The sequence below is a fragment of the Thalassophryne amazonica genome, chromosome 5 (genome assembly GCF_902500255.1).
Source record: "Thalassophryne amazonica chromosome 5, fThaAma1.1, whole genome shotgun sequence".
NCBI lineage: Eukaryota > Metazoa > Chordata > Actinopteri > Batrachoidiformes > Batrachoididae > Thalassophryne > Thalassophryne amazonica.
Window position 1 is genome coordinate 37,201,464 of NC_047107.1, and position 12,671 is coordinate 37,214,134.

The 12,671-nt window shown below is 43.8% G+C and overlaps 1 long non-coding RNA gene across 1 annotated transcript; it reads left to right on the forward strand.

Annotated features, from left to right (window-relative positions):
• Positions 1 to 2,573: 2,573 nt before the first annotated feature.
• LOC117509763 lies at positions 2,574 to 11,152 on the forward strand. Its single transcript, XR_004560506.1, has 3 exons — positions 2,574 to 2,711; positions 3,208 to 3,214; positions 11,140 to 11,152. It is a non-coding gene; the product is annotated as an uncharacterized LOC117509763 (long non-coding RNA).
• Positions 11,153 to 12,671: the final 1,519 nt, after the last annotated feature.

A 12,671-nucleotide genomic window follows, 5' to 3' on the forward strand; every position in this document is an offset into this window, starting at 1 on the left:
AAGATTAGGCATGTTTCTGCATGTGTATGTGTACCTTTGGACCAATATTTTTGATGAAGTCCTCAATGCACTTTAGAGATTTTGAAAGCTCTGCGAAACTCTGCGGATCCGAGGAAACTGATTTGTATCTGTAACACACAGATCAGTGTGTAAACAAAGAGAACACTTTGCGATAAGCATTGTAAAAACTCAGTGATGATCACGATTAAAGAATACATCACTAACACCCCACCTCCCCTCCCCATGATGAAATCCGCGGAATCCGCACAGCCCTGAACTTTCCTCCAGAGAAACATTTTTCATGAAACTGTGACTGTCAAGCGATCAGACTGATCAGATGGGGTGGGTATCGAGGGGGAGAAGGAGAGACATGTTGTGAAAATTACACACCAGCGGATACACTGAATATTAAAATCGAATGACTTGACTCATCAGCAAAGAGTAAGAGGTACCAAAGACTTACCTGAGTCAGCAGTACTGCCAAAATGACTGATGACTCATAAGAGAGTAACGGACTCATAAGAGAGTAACGTGCAGTACCATAAAAACAATTAATTGTACAGCATTTAGTTACATACACATTGAAACTTCAGGGAGAAAACGGTCAAAATTTACCATTTCAGGACTTCTGGGTGTTGCATTGATCATTAGTTCTGGTGAGTGTATGATTGGGATGTGGTTGCTTTCTTAATTGTGTAGTGCGGCACAAAGAGAGAGAGAGAGAAGACTATTAAAACACATGGAGACATGCAATGAGATGGCTCGAAGGTCAATCGGAGGCCTGTTTGTGGTGTAATTGTCTCCAAATTCCACAGCATGAGGCATATCAGAGATGACAACTCTCCCCTGGATGGGACGCCAGTCCATCTCAGGTTACCATCCGAGGCCAGTACCCATTTACAACTGGGACACGTAGACAATGCAATTTCTATTTTAGTTTTTCTTTTGGTCAGTGTGTGGGAGTCTGAATTACTCACTTTGGCAGGGATGAGAAGGACTTAACTGTTGATATCTGAGAATCACACTGGCTGGGGTACTCCACTCGACTTTTCTACAGAAGACAACATACAAAACATAATCTCTTCTTAAATTATCTTGTTGATGATGGTTGGATACTCTTTATGAAACACTTGTTTGCTGACACATAAGAGTCTTGGAATCACTCTGGGTCCAAATGCCTGACACAGTTTGCATTGGGAGACACCAGTGCTCTTGGCAACATGGATTTCAATCCATGTGTTGTGTTTTATAAGGTGTCAAATGTTAGAGAGATAGTATTTTGGACAGCCTGGCCTAAACTGGAGACACCTTAAATTAGCTAGTCTATGCATACTGTATTTATTCATATGAAAGCCAATCCAAAAGTCACATACCATGAGGAAATTCTGCAACAAATTGCTGACTGAGGCATCGTGCTCAATGCCCAAAGAGAGATGTGTGTATTCCTTGTTTGTGGATGACCATCGACCACACCTGAAGAATAAAGGGAGGGTTGAAATGAAAGCGGGTCTTGGTGAAAACACATTTCAGACAAGTGGCTACCATCCAAGATCTAGTGTGCTGAGTCAAAATGGAGAAAATTTCAGCCATACCGAATGCAGGTCCTGGTGCTCAGCATCTCGAACCCTTGTGGGTTCAGTGGGCAGGTATAGGTGACCATCCACACAGTGTGCTATTGGTCCTGAGCTTTGGTGAAAAGGCTCTTGCTTACCGTTATTTTTTGTCAGTTTGGAAGGTTACTTTGCGAATTGCAGGCTTTTGCATCCCACCGAGGCATCCTTTAGACAGTTTTTTTTTTTTGTCTTTTGGTAAACATGAACCAAGAGGGCCAATATCTATAGGTTTTGGCATCGGAGACACGCAGATACATGCTTTTCAGACTATAGTGACGTCATCATTAAAGCTGGATTAGCTTTTCAGATCCTTTGAAAACCATCATTGGACCAATTACCTTCCGATACGTTTTGTCAGATAATTTTTAGATTTGATCATGGACACATATGGCTGAATACAGTACTGTGCATGAATGCTGGTGTGCAGAGCCAAAAACAAAAAACCTTCAAATATTGGTGAAAATGTGATAATGAAACATTTCCTTACCTGTCATGTTTGCGTTTTTTTCACAGAGTAGTGGTTTCCTTTCTTTAGAGTTTCACTTATAAAACAAAACATTGGACAAGGTCATACTTACTAACATAAGGACAACATTGGAAAGTATATTTTATATGCAGTAATAATTCATATTTGTATTGTTGCTTGTTTGAAATTTTTCCAAATAAATCAATACCAAATCCAAGAATGTCATATTATAATTTGAACAATGTTTGTCTTTTGTTCTGCTTCTCCTCTAGGCTCGGTTGCCTGGTTGCCACTGGAATTGCTGTGTGCATAAAGGTTAACCCCAGATTTGCCCTTATCATCATCATCATTATTATTATTATTATTAATTTGGGAGGGGGGGGGGTAAGTCACAGTCATTCTTGTTAATGGTCAAAACAGATTTTCAGGCCAGTAATCACCAAACTTGGCACACATGTCAGATGGGACAATGAATTACCCATGCAAGACTGGATTTGCCAAAGGTTAATTACTGGGGTCAAGGTCACAGGCTCAATGATCAATAGTTAAAGAATTTTCCCAGTCTGATTTGCATCACACTTAGCCCACATTTGGAAATGGTTTCTTGACTTGGAGAGCAAGATCAAATTTGAGTCCAAGGACATGCCTGTCTGCCTGTTTTGCTGATTTCTACCGAATTTAGTTTGCGAATAAAGTCTGATCCCAAATTTCCCTTCTTTTATGACAAAGATCACGGCCAAAGAATTTGGTTTTCAACCAGGTTTGTGCCAAATTTGGTGGATTCCAGAAGTGCCCAGAGACGGTCATGCTGAGGTCCGTCATTTGGGTCCTTTTCATGTCTAATCCTCTCAGTGCAAAGTCACAGTGGTGACTTTATTAACTGCCTTTTTTAAGTGTCATGTATCTAGTCTGTACCTACTGAAAATGGCTTCTAACAGTATTTCTAATACATTTAACAAGTGTCAAACATATTTATGAACATTTCTGCATCTGTACCTTTTTAAAAATAGTTTTGATGAGGTCCTTAAAGTGGATATGACACCTAAAAATTAGGTAAAACTGATATAAATATAAAAAATATACATCCAGTATAGTAAGTTGAAAGTGGTTTTAATCATTATCACTGAGAAATAAAGTTTGTACATCTTCTCAAAAGTGTGTTTCTTGGAAAGCACGATGACAGCATTCCATCAGCGGTCACGTGATGCCGTGAAGTCACAGCCTGTAGAGTCCCATCGTTGTCTGTTCGATTGACAACAAGAACAGATGGGCCTCAGCATGGACAGTGACGAGATCAAGAACTTTTCTGACTCCTTTTCAAGTGTGGATTGTTTCTGTGAGGAAATCGAGACTGACTCGGATCCTGAGGATGTCGCAGTAGTGATTAGACCCTACAGATTCGAGCCGTATCTTTCGGATGTTTCTGCCACTAAAAAAAGTGTAAACAACGGCCGCCAAGCATGCAAGTCGATATGGTCTACAGGCAGTGAGATATTTCTGGTTTTGTGCTTAGCGGGAAGCTGGTCACAGGGCATGCAGATTTTTCAGTGGCGGGACTTTCAAATGTTGTATATATGGGAGAACTGCGTCCATTTTCCCAAAATGCTTAGGTTGACAAAATTATATAACCTTTGTTACATGTAATAAGACTATGTTGTCTTTAAGTGTCATATCCACTTTAAAATAACAGGTATGTGAGTCACATCGTGAACCGGACTTTACCTGGATCTGGATTCCACAACACAATGCAATAATTGCATACTGATCCAGAATGGTCCAACTGATCAGGATGTTGCAATCTGATATTTAATTCACAAGCTGAAACAAAATAGTGTCTTCCTGATCTTGGTTTTACACTGTGATGTCATATCCATGAAGTAGTTTTGATGTAATCCTTAAAAGTCTACAAAGTGAAATCCTGATCCAGAATCTGGATCCAGATCACCTCCACAATTTAATGGAGTCTTCCAAGGCCTAACACCGATGTGTGGTGAACATTTGATGAAAATCCATTAAGTAGTTTTGATGTAATCCTTCAGAGCCAATATAAAGTGAAATTTTAATCCAGCATCTGGATCCGTATCACTGTCTAATATCTATCTGTAGTGAAAATTTTGTCAAAATTTGTGTTGTGTGTTGGGGGGTTTGGCTGGACATTTTGGTGTTGTTTTCTTTTCTTTGCTCTCCAGGTGGTATGCAAACTGGTTTTTGTCGGTGGAGACGGTGCTGGCAGAAGAGTCCTTCACCCTCATCAGCATTATTAGCTGCACCTGTGGATGATGCTCACGTGTAAACTTAAAGACTTTCAGCTGAAGCAGATAATGAGATGGCGTTCTGCATTTAAGCCATGAGTGGTTCAAGCAGAATTGCCGGGAACTCGACCTTATGACGTTCGTTTGTGAGACGCTGAGGACCGCGCCTGGGTTTGACACATCGTGCCTGTGAAGGAGGACGGGTGAGGGACACATGCTGTCAGCACACATCAGAGATGATGATTGTCTGAATAAGTGTTAACAGTAATTTGATATTTTGTTACGCAGTATATTTGAACATTGATGAGAATTGTGCAGCTCGCTTCTCACTGCCGTGGCGTACGGAATGATGATCCTTCACCTGTTGTGAGAAGCTGCTCATTTACATAAAGCTTAAATTCAGACCTGAATGTGTTGCTGATAGTGTGTGCCGTTGAAGGATATTTGTTCTAGCTGTTGACTTACCTCACATTTTCCATCCTTCACAGAGTCAGTTTGTCGTGTCCACCTGGGGGGTGTTCGGCGGTGAGTCTGGGTCCAGAAGCGTCGGGCTTCGATCCATTTGGGCGCTGGAGAGCGCGCCGTCCTTCACCTCGCCAGATAACTGCACATTTATGTTGTACACAATTATTGCACAAAAGGGAAATAAATTTGTTTTGTTTTTGGAAACGCTTTCTGGTTATTTTAGCACTGGGTTCAGTCAGACGCTGGTCGCGCTCCTCAACTCGCGTCTGCACATAACAGTAGTTCCCGGCCATTCCAAAATGGACCCAGCGGCAGAAGCGGTTCCTTTTGCTGAAAAAGTTCAAGAATACTTGAAGAAGATATGGGAGCAATTACGGCCTCTCGTAAATCAAATTAAACAAACAGATGCTCGCATTACGGAGCTTGCAGCGCAAGCCGTTCTGCTTCCTGCTGCTCCAGCTGCGGCACTATCGATACCGGTGCAGATAACTCTGTCACCCAAGGGGAGGCGGAGTGCGGCGGATTATTCTGTGGATTTCCAAATTTTTTCTGCTCAGTCCAGTTGGAATGCCGCAGCTTTGAGAGGAGTGTTTGTGCATGGTTTGAACGATTCATTAAAAGACAAGCTAGCAGTCCGTGACGAACCAAAAGATTCAGATGAGCTGATATCTTTGGCTATTCGTCTAGATGATCGGATAAAGGAGCGTGGAGGCGAGAGAGGGCGGACATCAGAGCGGGTCTTTTCATCTCGGGGCTTTCCCCGACACAGATCAGGGCTGCCTCTTCTTCGCCCCACAGAGACTCCTCCGACGGGACCTCTGGCTCCTCTTGCAGATGAGCCCATGCAGCTCGGACGAGCTGAAGCCGCCATGTTGCCCTGGTCACATAAGCGTCAAGAAAGAGAACAATGACGTATCTCCAGGTGTTCTTAGACAGGCATAATAATGGACACAAAAAAAAAAAAAAAAAAAGGGGGTGCAGATCTTTGGTTGTTTAGTTATTTGGGCTGTTTTTTGTTTTCATGTAAGGGGTTATAAATTGTTTGGGGATTTAGAGGCGGTTCTGGTGGAGTGAACGACTGGCGGTTCGGAGCTCGGCTGGACTCAGGTAATCATTATTTGAAGTTAGGTAATTTTTGTTTGACGATTGGGTCGTTTTGTTTTGTTGTTTTAATTTCCCTGTTTCCCTAACCCCAACCTCACATGCTATAAGACCGTTTGTCTTTTGGGTTGTGGGGTGGTGCAGGTTGGTTACGCTGAGCATTTCTCAGAAAACCTCTGCACCTGGGGGGGGGGGGGGGGGGGGGGTTGTCAGGGGCATTTTTTTTGTGTTTGGTTGATCCCCGGTTCCTCTCCAGCCCCGGTGGGCCTTTGACCGTTCGTCATTGGTGTTACCGGGGTGTGGTGCAGCGGGAACATACCTCAGTCGGAGTGGTGGGCCGATCTGTTGCCGTTCGCCATTTCGGTAGTTCCACCCCTCCCGATAGGCTAGTGGTATGGTCGGGTTGGGCACCGGACGTCTTTCCAGTTTTCCGCTGCGCTTCGGGGATGGGACTGGGTTAGTTTTTCCTGTTTCCTTCCCCAGCTTGGTAGTTTTGTGCCGTTCGCCAAAATTGAGCTGACGATAGGCTCTGGGAGTGATCTGGGGTCTTTCGGTGTGCTGGGGGGGGGGGGGTAACAGGGTTTGCCGGTTGTTTTATTTGCCCCCGGGGTGGTTTAATGAAGTCCGCTGGGGGTTGGATTTTTGTGTTTTTTTTTTTTTGTTTCCTTCCAGGTGCCACCTCCAGGGTTGATGGGACGGTCTTCTGGGGGGGGGGGGGGGGGGGGGGAATTGGCTTGTGGGGCCGACTAGCCAAGTGGGGCCGGGTCTGGGGTTCCTGGGTTGTGGGGAGGGTGCCTCCTGGGGTTGATTGTACGGTCCTCTGGGGGGCGCTTTTGCTCCATGAATACCTGGGGACCTCTGTGGGATTCCGGCTTTGGCTGTTACTCCTGGAACTGGCGGTAAAGGTCTTCTGGGGGGTGTTGGGCTCTGCAAGTCGTTCTCGGGGGGGTTGTTTGTTATTTTTCTTTGTGAATTTACGTTGGTATTGTGTTGTTGGGGCTGTGTTGGGTTATTGCATTTGGGAGTTTTTCTTTTCTTCCCGGGGTTGGATGGGATGGTCCCCTGGGGAGGGTTTGGGTGGGTTTTGTGTTTTTCTTCTATGTTGGGTTGTATATGGGACTTGTTTGGGGTTTTTGTTGATGCCAGCCGGCCTTCCAGCCGTGGTGCCCTATCCTGCCGTCTGCTTTCTGTCATGGACCCCGGAGGGAGGTGCTGTTCTCGGGCCTGGTCTGTTCGGTCGCCGGGAGGCTTCCCGTTGATGGGGGGGTACTGTTGTGTGTTGGGGGGTTTGGCTGGACATTTTGGTGTTGTTTTCTTTTCTTTGCTCTCCAGGTGGTATGCAAACTGGTTTTTGTCTGTGGAGACGGTGCTGGCAGAAGAGTCCTTCACCCTCATCAGCATTACTCGCAGCACCTGTGGATGATGCTCACGTGTAAACTTAAAGACTTTCAGCTGAAGCAGATAATGAGATGGCGTTCTGCATTTAAGCCATGAGTGGTTCAAGCAGAATTGCCGGGAACTCGACCTTGTGACGTTTCTTTGTGAGACGCTGAGGACCGCGCCTGGGTTTGACACATCGTGCCTGTGAAGGAGGACGGGTGAGGGACACATGCTGTCAGCACACATCAGAGGTGATGATTGTCCGAATAAGTGTTAACAGTAATTTGATATTTTGTTACGCAGTATATTTGAACATTGATGAGAATTGTGCAGCTCGCTTCTCACTGCCGTGGCGTACGGAATGATGATCCTCCACCTGTTGTGAGAAGCTGCTCATTTACATAAAGCTTAAATTCAGACCTGAATGTGTTGCTGATAGTGTGTGCCTTTGAAGGATATTTGTTGTAGCTGTTGACTTACCTCACCTTTTCCATCCTTCACGGAGTCAGTTTGTCGTGTCCACCTGGGGGGTGTTCGGCGGTGAGTCTGGGTCCAGAAGCGTCGGGCTTCGATCCATTTGGGCGCTGGAGAGCGCGCCGTCCTTCACCTCGCCAGATAACCGCACATTTATGTTGTACACAATTATTGCACAAAAGGGAAATAAATTTGTTTTGTTTTTGGAACCGCTTTCTGGTTATTTTAGCGCTGGGTTCAGTCAGATGCTGGTCGCGCTCCTCAATTCGCGTCTGCACATAACAATTTGTGCAGTAGTTTCGACATAATCCTGCTAGCAGACAGACAGACAAATGCCGACCATTTTATTATGTGCTTGGTGCACATAATAATAATGATGATAAATCTCCCAAACAACAAAACTCTCTAAACTAAACTCTCAAATCTAAATATGTTTGTTTACCACTCCAACAATATATTAGTAGGCTGCTCTACGTGGACAAAAGATTTGGAATTACCGAACAAACGTAATAGAAGTATGGTATAGTATAGCATCTGTTTTTGGCTCAAAATGTGTAAGACATGCATTTTCTGCTCAAAATGATTTTGTTTATCAGAATCAGAATTCTTTATTTGTCATTGTTCCTCAGGGGCTCAACGAAATTCAAAAACAGCTCTTAAAAGAAAAAGCAGTGCAAAAAAAAACAACAAAAAAACAAAATCAAATAATGCATAGTGCATATAAAAGTTATAAAAAGACATATAAAAATATGAAGTTATAAAAAGACTGTTACAGTGGGGTTGAGGCATTCGGGGCAACAACAGCTCTTGGAAAGAAGCTGTTTTTCAGTCTGTTTGTTTTACTCCTTATTGTTCTAAAGCACCTCCCAGAAGGTAAGAGTTCAAATAGGCGGTGACCGGGGTGTGAGGAGTCCCTGACGATGCCGCAGGCTCTCCTGCTCATGCTCAAATTTTAAGTCATCTTAGATACCCTCATTTGGGATTCCCAGTTCATCGTTGGTAAAAATAAGATAAATTCTCAACTCAAGAAAGCCTGCCTGGTGCATGCACAGATGCAGTGTAATTCATTGCATTGGCACTTTTCACATAAAATGTACCAAAGCTGGACGTAATTGGGTGTTAATCCTGAGAGGAGGGGAATGTGATTTTTCACCAATATACTCACATACCACTAGGGGTCACTCACAGACAAGCAGGGGGACCACGTTTGAAAAAGGCTGCTCTACGTGGACAAAAGATTTGGAATTACCGAACAAACATAATAGAAGTATGGTATAGTATAGCATCTGTTTTTGGCTCAAAATGTGTAAGACATGCATTTTCTGCTCAAAATGATTTTGTTCATGCTCATGCTCAAATTTTAAGTCATCCTAGATACCCTCATTTAGGATTCCCAGTTCATCGTTGGTAAAAATCAGATAAATTCTCAACTCAAGAAAGCCTGCCTGGTGCATGCACAGATGCAGTGTAATTCATTGCATTGGCACTTTTCACATAAAATGTACCAAAGCTGAACGTAATGGGATGTTAATCCTGAGAGAAGAGGAGGAGCCAAAAGCAGCAGCAACCCAATTACAGCCCTCATCAGAATTTTTGGCACTCCTATAGTTTAAGTACAGAATTTGAAATATGTTCAGAAATAAATGCAAATAACCAAATTTGCACAGCCTACCCATTTCATAAAATGAAAACCAAACAAAATGCTTTCATATATCAAATTTAAAAATACACGATGATGGAATCTGTGCTCAGTATACTTACTGGTGCAATTTGACAGCTTACAACACATCACGGACAGCTCAGTGGATAGGAGTTGAGCTACCAAATGATGCACAGGGGTTTAATTCCTGGGTATGCTACCTGTCTATGTCCTTGGATGTGACACTTCATCGGCATTGTCTCAGTCCATTCAGCTGTAAAAGAGAATAATCTTTGACTGGGGAAGTAACTGGCTTCCTGCTTGTAGACTCTTAGGTGGCAGGATCTGGGGATAAAGAGTGTAGTGTGGAATCACCCTGTCCATACAACTGTCTTTGAGTCTTGAAAGTGAAAATCCTCCTAATAAAAAACTATATGGATTTCATTCATATGTTTTTACGTCAGACATGCTTGAACCCTCGTGCGCATGCGTGAGTTTTTCCACGCCTGTCGGTGACGTCATTCGCCTGTGAGCACTCCTTGTGGGAGGAGTCGTCCAGCCCCTCGTCGGAATTCCTTTGTCTGAGAAGTTGCTGAGAGACTGGCGCTTTGTTTGATCAAAATTTTTTCTAAACCTGTCAGACACATCGAAGTGGACACGGTTCGAAAAATTAAGCTGGTTTTCGGTGAAAATTTTAACAGCTGATGAGAGATTTTGAGGTGATACTTTCGCTTTAAGGACTTCCCACGGTGCGAGACGTCGCGCAGCGCTCTCAGGCGCCGTCGTCAGCCTGTTTCAAGCTGAAAACCTCCACATTTCAGACTCTATTGATCCAGGACGTCGTGAGAGAACAGAGAAGTTTCAGAAGAAGTCGGTTTCAGCATTTTATCCGGATATTCCACTGTTAAAGGAGATTTTTTTAATGAAAGATGTGCGGACGGGTCCGCGCGTCGGGACGCAGCCGGCACGGTGCGGCGGCACAGGAAAAACACCTCCGTGTTGATAACCATTTGTAAAATCCAGGCGGCTTTTGATGGCTTTCAGTGGAGTGAGTTTAGGAGAAATTGTTTAACAGCTGGACATGTTCCAAGTTGTCCTTAAGGCTTCCAACAGAGGTGTTTTTCCTGTGGCGGAGCGTCGCGGCGGCTGCGAGCTGGTGATGCGGCTACAAATATTCCCTTCATGAATATTTTAGAGTTTGTCAACTTGAGAGCACAAAAATTGTGATGAATTGTGCTACTAGCACATCCTGATTGTTCGTCCTGTTTGCAGGCATGCCATATTTCACATGACCAGCACATGACAAAACTTGACACATGACAGAGTTCTTGTGTTACAAAATGCAAGGTGCAACATACTCCTGATCTCCTATTATCAGAAAACAACAGAAGGGTCACAGCAAGAAATGAATTAAAAGGTCACATATGGATTTGAGGAAATTCTAGTTTTCGATGAGAAGCAGCACCAAGTGTAATCACTTTTAAAAATAGATTTGACAAATATTGGAGAAATGACAATATTAAATATGATATAGACATCAATAGATAAATCAATAAAATTGAGTACTGAGTTGTCTCCCATCTATGATAGATGTGAATAAAGAGGTCCCTTGCACCTACGTCCAATAACTTAAGTGACTGATTTAAATTAATTTTGCACTTATGGCCATTAACACTATCATAATCCTCATTTGCATGCTGCTGCCTTTGTCACTTTACTGCCTGCTATCAATTGTGCATTTATTCTTAGTAAATAAATCACAGTAACCTGCATCAGACTAGCAACCAATCATGCCCCCGTCCAGGGCGAGTCATGGACTCCGTTTTGCTTCACACTATGGATTCCAGAATTAACACAGGCACCAAATTAACCCAGGGCCTATATAGGACTAACGTCTGTATAAGCAAGTGGTTTAGCTGGTGATGCGGCTACAAGCGGTGGAGGTCCTCAGTTATCTTGGTTAAGCTGCTTGCAAGCGTCACTTGGTCAGCCTCGATTGTCTCAGGTCCACCACTTGTGAACAGTGCTTCACAGGCCTTGCAGGCTTGCTGTCCACTGGGACCATCTGCTCCTCTGACCACAGCCTCTGTGCAGAGGGTAATGGACGGAGGCACATTGATACGGGTCTCCCAGTGGGATCAACAGGTCCAGGCCAAAGAAGCAAAAATTTTGGATGTTAACGAGATAGAACTCATCCATCATCCCTTGTGTCCACCCGGAGTGACTTCTTTCCCATGTCATCACTTTGGTATCAGTGTGGCTCTTGTGGTTTGCCCCCCCCCCCACACACACATACACATTTGTTTTGCTGTGATTACTGCAAACAATCTGTTTCCAACAAGACCAGCTTCATTGTGATGCCACATGAAAATAATATATTTATAGGGCCAATGAAAAGTTTTGGAATCATTCCTGCCACACATTCTATTTTAAATTCCAGTTTTATATTCCCATATTTGTTTTCTCATATTGAAGCACTGTTTGGAGTTAGGCCGGTCTTCCATTGCTGATTATTGGCCCCAATCAACATCCAGACTCCAAATACAAGGTAATCAGTCCTAATTGCCCACAACCATCTGCAGCAATCCTGTGTCATCTCAGTCGAATTGACCACTGCCATGGTGCTCACAGTGTGCATTATGGACTTAATGTATATAGTACGCTCAAAAGGATTCTCTGGTCACAAGGCCAGAGCCCTGGGTTTTAGCCTTCTGCTTAGAGAGTCCGACTCCCATGACGAGGATCGCGAGTTCGCATCCTGAGGGGAGCGAATGGGTGGAGTCATAATAACACAATACAGAGTGCAGCAGCTACACTTCTATCACGAAGGAACGAGAGCTGACATTTGCCGTTTGATATGCTTAAGTATTTCGGGTCAAGGATCAATGCCATGAAAACAGAAAGTTGATAGGACTAATGTTTTTGGAGAAATTAGGAATATTAAGTAACAACAGTGAATAATGGATGTTGATAATTAAATTTGGGACTTACGAGGTGGGCCTTCTTTAATCCGGTTGTAATGCTCCTTAAACTGTGTGACGCCCAGAGTATCTTCACCGAAAGCCATCTGAATCTTCCGAATGGTTTCCACCTGGCTGTCTCTCTCAGTTTCTGGAAAAATTTGATTCAGCGCTGCTCCAATCGCTCAGCCATTTCCCTGACAATGAAAATCCGACGAGGGGGATGGACCAGTGCCCACTCAAAGCCTGCCCACAGGCGAATGACGCAACCGACAGGCGTGAAAAAACTCATGCATGCGCATGAAGGTTCAAGCTTGGCTG